We start from the raw sequence: 12,935 nt of genomic DNA on the forward strand, positions 1-12,935 counted from the left end.
TTTTTTCAAAAAATTCATGCATTGCATTCTTCATGATCTTCAAGTTGTTTTTGATAATTCTTCTTATTTGATCTTCATATTTTCTTGTTTTGTATCTTTTGTTGTTTTTCATATGCATTTTTGCATTCATAGTGTCTAAACATGAAAAATTTCTTAAGTTTGGTGTCTTGCATGTTTTTCTTTTCTTGAAAATTTTTCAAAAATAAGTCTTGATGTTCATTATGATCTTCATAATGTTCTTGGTGTTCATCTTGACATTCATAGTGTTCTTGCATGCATTAGTTGTGTTGATTCATAATTTTCATGTTGAGTCATTTTTGTGTTTTTCTCTCTCATCATTAAAAATTCAAAAATAAAAAAATATCTTTTCTTTATTTTACTAAAAAATTCGAAATCTTTGGGTTGACTTAGTCAAAAAATTTTAAAATAAGTTATTTCTTGTTAGTCAAGTCAAGATTTCAATTTTAAATATCCTATCTTTTCAAAATTTTTTCCAAAAATCAAATCTTTTTCATTTTTTTATTATTTTCGAAAATTTTAAAAATTAATTTTCAAAATCTTTTTCTTAATTTCATTTCAAAATTTCGAAAACTTTACTAAAAATTAATGTGATTGATTCAAAAATTTAAAGTTTCCTACTTTCTTGTTAAGAAAGGTTCAATCTTTAAATTCTAGAATCATATCTTTTAGTTTCTTGTTAGTCAAGTAATCAAATTTTAATTTTAAAAATCAAATCTTTTCCAAAATATCTTTTTCAATCATATCTTTTCAAAATATCTTTTTTAAATCATATCTTTTTCAAAATCAATTTCAAAATCTTTTCTAACTTCTTATCTTTTCAAAATTGATTTTCAAATCTTTTTCAACTAACTAATTGACTTGTTGTTTGTTTCTTATCTTTTTCAAAACCACCTAACTACTTTTCTCTCTCTAATTTTTGAAAATTCCTTCCTCTTTTTCAAAATTCTTTTAATTAACTAATTGTTTCAAATTTTAATTTTAATTGTATTTCTTCTCTCAATTTTTGAAGATCACTAACTATTTTTCAAAAACAATTTTCGAAATTCTCTCCCTCTCATCTTCTTCTATTTATTTATTCATTTACTAACACTTCTCTTCATCTTAAAATTCGAACCCTCTCTTCTCTTCTGTGTTCAAATTTTTCTCCTCATTTTTCTATTCTTTTCTTCTTCTACTCACATAAAGGAATCTCTATACTGTGACATAGAGGATTCTTCTTTCTTTTCTATTTTCTTTTTTTTCATATGAGCAGGAGCAAGGACAAGGACATTCTCGTTGAAGCATATCCTGAACCTGAAAGGACTCTGAAGAAGAAGCTAAGAGAAGCTAAAGCACAACAATCCAGAGAAAACCTTACAGAGAATCTCGAAAAAGAAGATATGGTCGAACCCAATAACAATGGTAGAGGCGCAAGGAGGATGCTTGGTGATTATACTACGCCTACTTCCAATTTTTATGGAAGAAGCATCTCAATCCCTGCCATTGGAGCAAACAATTTTGAGCTGAAGCCTCAACTAGTTGCTCTGATGCAACAGAACTGCAAGTTCCATGGACTTCCATCAGAAGATCCCTATAAGTTTTTAACTGAATTCTTGCATATCTGTGATACTGTTAAGACTAATGAAGTAGATCCTGAAGTCTACAGGCTCATGCTTTTCCCCTTTGCTGTAAGAGACAGAGCTAGAACATGGTTGGACTCACAACCTAAAGATAGCTTGGACTCTTGGGATAAGCTGGTCACGACCTTCTTGGCCAAGTTCTTTCCTCCTCAAAAGCTGAGCAAGCTTAGAGTGGATGTTCAGACCTTCAAGCAAAAAGATGGTGAATCCCTCTATGAAACTTGGGAAAGATACAAGCAGTTGACCAAAAAGTGTCCTTCTGGCATACTTTTAGAGTAGACCATTTTAGATATATTCTATGATGGTCTATCTGAGCTTTCTAAGATGTCACTGGACCATTCTGCAGGTGGATCCATTCACCTAAAGAAAACGCCTGCAGAAGCTCAAGAACTCATTGACATGGTTGCAAATAACCAATTCACGTACACCTCTGAGAGGAACCCTGTGAGTAATGGAAAGCCTCAGAAGAGGGGAGTTCTTAAAATTGATACTTTGAATGCCATATTGGCTCAGAACAAAATGTTGACTCAGTAAGTCAACATGATTTTTCAGAGTCTGAATGGATGGCAAAATGCATCCAACTGTACTAAAGAGGCATCTTCTGAAGAAGAAGCTTATGATCTTGAGAACCCTGCAATTGCAGAGGTGAATTACATGGGTGAACCTTATGGAAATACCTATAATTCCTCATGGAAAAATCATCCAAATTTCTCATGGAAGGATAAACAAAAGCCTCAACAAGGCTTTAATAATGGTGGAAGAAACAGGTTTAGCAATAGCAAGCCTTTCCCATCATCTTCTCAGCAACAGACAGAGAATTCTGAGCAGAGTCCCTCTAGCTTAGCAAACATAGTCTCTGATCTATCTAAGGCCAGTTTAAGTTTCATGAGTGAAACAAGGTCCTCCATTAGAAATTTGGAGGCACAAGTGGATCAGCTGAGTAAGAAAATTACTGAAACTCCTCTTAGTACTCTCCCAAGTAATACAGAAGAGAATCCAAAAAGAGAGTGCAAGGCCATTGATATTATCAATATGGCCGAATCCAAAGAGGAAGGGGAGGACGTGAATCCCAATGAGAAAGACCTCATGGGACGTCCTCCAGACAGAAGGGAGTTCCCTATTGGGGACCTAAAGGAATATGAGGCTCATATAGAGACCATAGAGATTCCATTAAACTTTCTTCTGCCATTCATGAGCTTTGAGAACTATTCTTCCTCTGAAGAGGATGAGGATGTAATTGAAGAGCAAGTTGCTCAATATCTAGGGGCCATCATGAAGCTGAATGCCAAGTTGTTTGGTAATGAGACTTGGAAAGGTGAACCTTCCCTTGCTCATTAGTAAACTAGATACATGGGTTCAGCAAACTCTACCTCAAAAGAAACAAGATCCTAGTAAATTCTTAATATCCTGTACCATAGGCACCATGACCTTTGAGAAGGCTCTATGTTACCTGGGGTCAGGTATAAATCTTATGCCACTCTCTGTAATGGAGAAACTGGGGATTTTTGAGGTACAAGCTGCAAGAATCTCATTAGAGATGGCAGACAAGTCAAGAAAACAAGCTTATAGATTGGTAGAGGACGTGTTGGTAAAGGTTAAAGGCCTTTACATCCCTACTAATTTCATAATCTTAGACACTGGGAAGGATGACAATGAATCCATCATTCTTGAAAGACCCTTCCTAGCCATAGCAAAAGCTGTGATTGATGTTGACAGAGGTGAACTAGTCCTTCAATCGAATGGGGAATACCTTGTGTTTAAAGCTCAAGGTTATCCTTCTGTAAACATGGAAAAGAGGCACGATAAACTTCTCTCAATACAAAGTCAAAAAAAGCCCCCACAATCAAACTCTAAGTTTGGTGTTAGGAGGCCACAACCAAACTCTAAGTTTGGTGTTGAACCCCCACATTCAAACTCTAAGTTTGGTGTTAGGAAGTATCAACAATGCTCTGAACATCTGTGAAGCTCTATGAGAGCTCACTGTCAAGCTATTGACATTAAAGAAGCGCTTATTGGGAGGCAACCCAATTTTTATTTATCTATATTTCTATTGTTCTTTTATGTTTTATTAGGTTTATGATCATGTGGAGTCACAAAACAATTACAAAAATTAAAAACAGAATCAAAAATAGCAGAAGAAAAAGCACACCCTAGAGGAAGAGCTGTCTGGCGTTTAAACGCCAGAAACAAGCATCTGTCTGGCGTTTAACGCCAGAAACAAGCACCAAGCTGGCTTTTAACGCCAGAAACAAGTATCAGGCTGGCGTTAAATGCCAGAAACAAGCTACATTTGGGCGTTTAACGCCAGAAACAAGCATCAGTCTGGCGTTAAACGCTAGGATTGCATATAGAGGGCATTTTACACGCCTAAAGGGTGCAGGGATGAGAAATCCTTGACACCTCAAGATCTGTGGACCCCACAGGATCACCTCAGGATCTGTGGATCCCACAGGATCCCCACCTACCTTCTCCCTCTCTCTCACACCTTTTTCATAACACTCTTCCCCAACCATCACCTCTTCACCACTCGCATCCATCCTCTCTTCCCCATAAACCCCACTGGTGCACGAAATTGCAATCACACTTTTTCAATCCACACAACTAACCAGCAAGTGCACTGGGTCATCCAAGTAATACCTTACGTGAGTAAAGGTCGAATCCCACGGAGATTGTTGGCTTGAATCAAGCTATGGTTATCTTATTATTCTTAGTCAGGATACCAATAGGGTTCTTTAGCCTCAATTATAAAAAGTGAAAGTGCATAAAATAAGTAATTGTTACTCAATAATGGAGAATATGTTGGAGTTTTGGAGATGCTTTGTCTTCTGAATTCGTGTAACATAATGCTTCCTCACTTTCAAAAGTGCAAAGTTCCTTCCATGGCAAGCTGTATGTAGGGCGTCACCGTTGTCAATGGCTACTTCCCATCCTCTCAGTGAAAATGGTCCAAATGCTCTATCACAGCATGGCTAATCATCTGTTGGTTCTCGATCATGTCGGAATAGAATCCATTGATTCTTTTGTGTTTGTCATCACGCCCAACAATCGCGAGTTTGAAGCTCGTCACAGCCATTCAATCCTTGAATCCTACTCGGAATACCACAGACAAGGTTTAGACTTTCCGGATTCTCATGAATGCCGCCATCAATTCTAGCTTATACTACGAAGATTCTGATTAAGAAATCTAAGAGATACTCATTTAATCTGATGTAGAACGAAGGTGGTTGTCAGGCACACGTTCATGGGTTGAGGAAGGTGATGAGTGTCACGGATCATCACCTTCTTCATAGTGAAGCGCGTATGAACATCTTAGATAGGAACAAGCATGTTTGAATAGAAAATAGAAATAATTGCATTAATTCATCGAGACGCTGCAGAGCTCCTCACCCCCAACAATGGAGTTTAGAGACTCATGCCGTCAAAGAGTATAAAAATTCAGATCTAAAAATGTCATGAGATACAAAATAAATCTCTAAAAGTTGTTTAAATACTAAACTGGTAACCTAGGTTTACAGAAAATGAGTAAACTAAGATGGATAGTGCAGAAATCCACTTCTGGGGCCCACTTGGTGTGTGTTGGGGCTGAGACTTAAGCTTCTCACGTGCTTGGGCTGTTTCTGGAGTTGAACGCCAGGTTGTAACTTGTTTCTAGCGTTGAACTCCAACTTGCAACCTGTTTCTGGCGCTGAACACTAGACTGCAACATGAAACTGGAGTTGAACGCCAGTTTACGTCGTCTATCTTCGCGAGGTTATTGGATTTTTGATTCTGTCTAAAATTGAATGGTTATTGGATTTTTAATTCTGTCTTTTTCCATGATGGATGCATTTCATATGAAGAGGATGGATCGCATATATAAATTGGATAGTTAATGATTCAGTTCCCTTAGAACAACAAATATCAAATCAGAAATGTAATAGTCTAAGGGGGACCATGGGAGTTAAGAATCATGATCATCGTTCATTCCAACCACCTTTGAAAGAAGACTCTAAAGTCTTCATAATAATAATCATCGTAATAATAAGAATTTATTTTTGATACATTGACAATGTAAAATATTTTACATAATCTGCAATTATATTTAATTTTTTAGATGATCATATATGATATATATAAAAGTTAGTTATTTTTGTTGATGTGATGTTATATAATTAAATGCACATATAAAATTACTTTATACTGACAATATATTAAAATTAAATTATAATAATAATATAATGTTATGTGCATATAAAATATTCGGGACACCATATCCAATGGAGTATATGAATCTTGCTCAAAATGACTGTTAGCACATTAAAATTAATGATTAAAATTAGTTATTAATATAAATACATATTAAAATATAAAAATACATATTAAAAAATTTAAATTATATGTATATTTATATATAAATATATAATAAGTTAATAACTAATTTAGTAATTAATTTTTTTTCAAAGTATATAATAAGTTAATAACTAATTTAAATTATATGTATATTTATATATAAATATATTTATTGCTAGAAAGCCCTGGATGTCTACTTTCCAACCCAATTGAGAGCGCGCCAATTGGACTCCTATAGCTCCAAATAATCCATTCCGAGTGCAGGGAGGTCAGAATCCAACATCATCAGTAGTCCTTTTTCAGCCTAAATCAGATTTTTGCTCAGCTCCCTCAATTTCAGCCAGAAAAATACCTGAAATCACAGAAAAACACACAAACTCATAGTAAAGTCCAGAAATATGATTTTTTCCTAAAAACTAATAAAAATCTACTAAAAACCAACTAAAACATACTAAAATCTACATGAAATTACCCCCAAACTTAAATTGTTGCTTGTCCTCAAGCAACTAGATAAATAAAGTAGGATAAAAAGAAATTAAGAAGCAATAATATCTCAGAGTTTCAAGTGAAGCTCAGATTCTAATTAGATGAGCGGGACTAGTAGCTTTTTGCTTCTGAACAGTTTTGGCATCTCACTTTATCCTTTGAAATCCAGAATGATTGGCATCCATAGGAACTTAGAATTCAGATAGTATTATTGATTCTCCTAGTTTAGTATGTTGATTCTTGAACACAGTTACTTGATGAGTCTTGGCCGTGGCCCTAAGCACTTTGTTTTCCAGTATTACCACCGGATACATAAATGCCACAGACACATAACTGGGTAAACCTTTTCAGATTGTGACTTAGCTTTGCTAAAGTCCCCAATTAGAGGTGTCCAGAGTTCTTAAGCGCACTCTTTTGCTTTGGATCACGACTTTAACCACTCAGTCTCAAGCTTTTCACTTGGACCTGCATGCCACAAGCACATGGTTAGGGACAGCTTGATTTAGCTGCTTAGGCCTGGATTTATTTTCTTAGGCCCTCCTATCCATTAATGCTCAAAGCGTTGGATCCTTTTCACCCTTGCCTTTTGGTTTTAAGGGTTATTGGCTTTTCTTTTTCTTTATCCAATGATTCCCTTTTTTTTTCGCCACTTTTTTTTCACTGCTTTTTTTGGCTTCAAGAATCAATTTCATGATTTTTCAGATCATCAATAATATTTCTCTTGATCATCATTCTTTCAAGAGCCAACAATTTTAACATTCATGAAATTCAATATAAAAAATATGCATTGTTCAAGCATTCATTCAGAAGATAAAAAGTATTGCCACCACATCTAAATAATTAGAATTTTTCTTATTAAAAACTCAAAAAATATTGCCTCTTTATTCTAAAAATCTACTATTTTATTCATGTTTGATGATGATGAGAAAAAATAAATTATAGCTTAATTGGAGATAAAATCAAAATAGAGATACTAATTATTACTACCAATATATAACTTCTAAGGTAAATTCCTAATAAGAACAATTATCACAGAGTTATGTTTAAGATTAGGACTCAACAACCTTTGGTTTGGGAGATGATGGGTGCTCCTTCAACTTGTGGGGTGTCTGGTCCTTCAAGAGACAGCTTCTGGTGCTTCAGCTCCTGTATCTCCAGATATTCGTCTTTGATGAGCGGATAATTTATACGCTTTTTGGCATTGTTTTTAGGTGGTTTTTAGTAAGTTCAAGCTACTTTTAGGGATGTTTTCATTAGTTTTTATGTTAAATTTACATTTCTGGACTTTACTATGAGTTTATGTGTTTTTCTGTAATTTCAGGTAATTTCTGGCTGAAATTAAGGGACTTGAGCAAAACTCTGAAAAAGGCTGACAAAAGGACTACTGATGCTGTTGGAATCTGACCTCCCTGTACTCGAAATGGATTTTCTGGAGCTACAGAACTCCAAATAGCGCGCTCTCAACGGCGTTGGAAAGTAGACATCCAGATCTTTCCAGCAATATATAATAGTCCATATTTTATTCGGAAATTGTCGACGTAAATTGGCGTTGAACGCCAATTACATGCTGCTGTCTGGAGTTAAACGCCAGAAACACGTCATGATCCGGAGTTGAACGCCCAAAACACGTTATAACTTGGAGTTCAACTCCAAGAGAAGCCTCAGCTCGTGGATAGATCAAGCTCAGCCCAAGCATACACCAAGTGGGCCCCGGAAGTGGATTTATGCATCAATTACTTACTCATGTAAACCCTAGTAGCTAGTCTAGTATAAATAGGATAATTTACTATTGTATTAGACATCTTTTGACAGTCTAATCTTTTGACTGTTTAGTCTTTGATCATTCGGTCTTTTGATCATTCAGGGGGCTGGCCATTCGACCATGCCTGAACCTTTCACTTATGTATTTTCAACGGTGGAGTTTCTGCACACCATAGATTAAGGGTGTGGAGCTCTGCTGTACCTCAAGTTTCAATACAATCACTATTACTTTTTATTCAATTCTCTTTTATTCTTATTCCAAGATATACGTTGCACAACACTTTGATGAATGTGATGATCTGTGACACTCATCATCATTCTCACCTATGAACGCGCGTGACTGACAACCACTTCCGTTCTACCTTAGACCGGGCGCATATCTCTTAGATTCTCCAACAGAATCTTCGTGGTATAAGCTAGATAGATGGCGGCATTCATGGGGATCTGGAAAGTCTAACCTTGTCTATGGTATTCCGAGTAGGATTCCGGTATTGAATGACTGTGACGGGCTTCAAACTCGCGATTGCTGGGCGTGATGACAAACGCAAAAGGATCAATGGATCTTATTCCAACATGATCGAGAACCAACAGCTGATTAGCCGTGCTGTGACAGAGCATTTGGACCATTTTCACTGAGAGGATGGGATGTAGCCATCAACAAGGGTGATGCCTCCAGACGATTAGCCGTGCAGTGACAGCGCATAGGACCATTTTCCCGAGAGGATTAAAAGTAGCCATTGATGATGGTGATGCCCTATATACAGCTTGCCATGGAAAGGAGTAAGAAGGATTGGATGAAAGCAATAAGAAAGTAGAGATTCGAAAGGATTCTAGCATCTCCACACGCCTATCTGAAATTCCCACTATTGATTTACATAAGTATTTCTATCCCTTTTTATTTTCTATTTATTATTAATTTTCGAAACCCATAACCATTTAATCTGCCTAACTGAGATTTACAAGGTGACCATAGCTTGCTTCATACCAACAATCTCCGTGGGATCGACCCTTACTCACGTAAGGTATTACTTGGACGACCCAGTGCACTTGCTGGTTAGTTGAACGGAGTTGTGATCATAAATTCCAATAGAGCCAATATTTAAATTTCATACAAGTACAAAGAGATCAAATTTTTGGTGATCACAATTTCGTCCACCAGTCTTCTTTCAGATCGAATTTAACTTCCGGGATCACTGATCTCAGACCCATTATTTTGTGGTAATGGTCTGCATGTTCTTTGGTTAAGAACTTCTCTTGATTCCACGGTGGTTTTGGAATATTCTCTTTCTTGCCTCTTGAAGTAGTTTGTTTTCCCTTAGGTGCAATGATCTTGATGAGTTTTAGCTCAGTGATCACGGAAAAACACACCAAACTTAGAGATTTGCTTGTCCTCAAGCAAAAGAAAGGAAATGAGAGGAATAGAAGGAGGCGCAATTTCGAAAATTCAAAAGATATAATGAGATTTTAAAAAGGATAACTTTGAATTTAAAAAGATAATATGATGAGTTTGAAAAAGAATTCAGAAGAAATTAAAAAGATTTGAAGAGAATTCAAAACGATAATTGAGTTTTGAAAAAGGTTTGAAAAGATATTGAAGAAAAATTAAGAAACATGTTTAGGATAAAAAAATTTTGGAATTGAAGTTTAAAGATGAGAGTTTGTAATATGTTTATGCAAGAAATAATGAATTGAAACATGAAGAATGGAAAAAATTTGAAGTGAAAACGAATTTACCTCCTCCCCACAATCCTGGTGTTAAACGCCCAAACGCTGCATGTTTTGGGTGTTTAACGCCCGTTTGCAGCTTCTCTTGGGTGTTCAACGCCCAGCTATTGCTTCTAGCTGGCGTTGAACGCCAGGAACTCCTTTGTCACTGGGCATTTTTCTCAACGCCCAGGAAGCTATAAATCTGGCGTTGAACGCCCAGAAGGTGCTTCTTTCTGGCGTTCAACGCCCAGATGGCTATCCTTACTGGCGTTGAACGCCTAGTGAGTGCTTCTTTTGGGCGTTCAGCGCCCAAAACAGCTCTTACTGGCTTTTTTTTCGCACTAGTGAGCTTCTTTTTGCTGTTTTATCCTCTGAATCCTTCTGTAACTTTGTGAACTCAAGCAATTGCTATTTTACCTTGAAGATAATTGACATAAACCTATAAAAATCAATTAATTAACAAATAAGCCTTGTAAATGGTTGGGTTGCCTCCCAGCAAGCGCTTCTTTATTGTCTTTAGCTGGACTATTACTGAGTTTTAATCAAGTCTCAGTTTTGAGCATTCTTGCTCCAAAATGCTTTCAAGATAATGTTTAACTCTCTATCCATTAACAATGAACTTTTTGTTAGAATCATTATCCTGAAGCTCCACGTATCCATATGGTGACACACTTGTAATCACATATGGACCTCTCCACCGGGATTTCAATTTCTCGGGGAATAATTTGAGCCTAGAATTAAATAGCAGAACTTTCTGCCCTGGTTCAAAGACTCTGGATGATAATTTCTTATCATGCCATCTTTTTGCTTTCTCTTTGTAAATTTTTTCATTTTCGAAAGCATTGAGTCTGAATTCCTCTAGCTCATTTAACTGGAGCAATCGTTTTTCTCCAGCTAACTTGGCATCAAGGTTTAGGAATCTGGTTGCCCAATAGGGCTTGTATTCCAGTTCCACTGGCAAGTGACAGGCTTTTTCATACACCAGCTAGTATGGAGAAGTTCCTATAGGTGTCTTGAATGCTGTTTTGTATGCCCACAGAGCATCATCCAAGCTTCTTGCCCAATCCCTTCTAGGGTTAATCACAGTCCGTTCCAGGATTCTTTTAAGTTCTCTATTAGAGACTTCAGCTTGCCCATTTGTCTGTGGATGATATGGAGTGGCCATCCTATGGCTAACTCCATATCGAACCAAAGCAGAGTAAAGCTGTTTATTGCAGAAATGAGTGCCCCCATCACTGATTAGTACTCTAGGGATACCAAATCTGCTGAAGATGTGTTTCTTGAGGAATTTCAACACTGTCTTAGTATCATTAGTGGGTGTTGCTATAGCTTCTACCAATTTGGATACATAATCCACTGCCACTAGAATATAAGTGTTTGAGTATGATGGTGGGAAAGGCCCCATGAAGTCAATACCCCATACATCAAACAACACAATCTCCAAGATTCCTTGTTGAGGCATGGCATAACTATGAGGTAGATTGCCAGATCTTTGGCAACTGTCACAATTAAGTACAAACACTCGGGAGTCTTTATAGAAAGTAGGCCAGTAGAAGCCACATTGGAGAACTCTTGTGGCTGTTCGCTCACTTTCAAAATGTCTTCCATACTGTGATCCATGGCAGTGCCAGAGGATCTTCTGTGCTTCTTCTTTAGGCACACATCTACGGATTACTCCGTCTGCATATCTCTTCAAGAGATATGGTTCATCCCAAAGATAGTACTTTGCATCCGTGATCAATTTCTTTGTTTGCTGCCTACTGTACTCTTTGGGTATGAATCTTACTGCCTTGTAGTTTGCAATGTCTGCAAACCATGGCATTCCTGGATGGCAAAGAGTTGCTCATCCGGAAAGTTTTCAGAGATCTCAGTAAGAGTGATGGACGCCCCTTCTACTGGTTCTATTCGGGACAGGTGATCTGCTACTTGGTTCTCTGTCCCTTTTCTGTCTCTTATTTCTATATCAAACTCTTGCAGAAGTGATGAGCGGATAATTTGTATACTTTTTGGCATTGTTTTTAGTATGTTTTTGATATCTTTTAGTTAGATTTTAGTACATTTTTATTAGTTTTTATTTAAAATTCACTTTTCTGGACTTTACTATGAGTTTGTGTGTTTTTCTGTGATTTCAGGTATTTTCTGGCTGAAATTGAGGGACCTGAGCAAAAATCTGATTCAGAGACCAAAAAGGACTGCAGATGCTGTTGGATTCTGACCTCCCTGCACTCGAAGTGGATTTTCTGGAGCTACAGAAGCCCAATTGGCGCGCTCTCAACGGCGTTGGAAAGTAGACATCCAGGGCTTTCCAGCAATATATATAGTCCATACTTTGTCCAAGATTTGATGGCCCAAACCCGCGAAGCAATCCGGCCTCAGGAATTCCAGCGTTAAACGCCGGAACAGGAATAAAAGTTGGAGTTAAACGCCCAAACTGGCATGGGAGCTGGCGTTTAACTCCAGAAAAGGTCTCTACACGAATTTCCTTGATTGCTCAGCCCAAGCACACACCAAGTGGGCCCGGAAGGGGATTTTATGTCATTTACTCATTTCTGTACACCTTAGGTTACTAGTTTACTATTAATAGGACCTTTACTATTGTATTAGTAGACTTTGGTAGCTATCTTCACTTTTATGCTATCTTAGATCTTTGGGAGGCTGGCCTCACGGCCATGCCTAGACCTTGTTCTTATGTATTTTCAACGGTAGAGTTTCTACACACCATAGATTAAGGTGTGGAGCTCTGCTGTACTCGAGTATTAATGCAATTACTATTGTTCTTCTATTCAATTCCGCTTGTTCTTGTCCAAGATATCACTTGTTCTTCAACTTGATGAATGTAATGATCCGTGACATCATCATCATTCTCATCATGAACAAAGTGACTGACAAACTCTTGTTCTACAAGCATCTGAGGCTTAGTGAATCTCTTGGATCTTTAACGGAATCTTCGTGGTATAGGCAGGACCTGATGGCGGCATTCAAGAGAATCGGAAGGTCTAAACCTTGTCTGTG

The 12,935-nt window shown here is 37.1% G+C and overlaps 1 non-coding gene across 1 annotated transcript; it reads right to left on the minus strand.

Annotated features, from left to right (window-relative positions):
- Window positions 1-1,802: 1,802 nt before the first annotated feature.
- Window positions 1,803-1,906, minus strand: LOC130949540 (small nucleolar RNA R71). The gene has a single exon (XR_009073408.1). It is a non-coding gene; the product is annotated as a small nucleolar RNA R71 (small nucleolar RNA).
- Window positions 1,907-12,935: the final 11,029 nt, after the last annotated feature.

This window comes from Arachis stenosperma, chromosome 1 (genome assembly GCF_014773155.1).
Source record: "Arachis stenosperma cultivar V10309 chromosome 1, arast.V10309.gnm1.PFL2, whole genome shotgun sequence".
NCBI classification, from domain to species: Eukaryota; Viridiplantae; Streptophyta; class Magnoliopsida; order Fabales; family Fabaceae; genus Arachis; species Arachis stenosperma.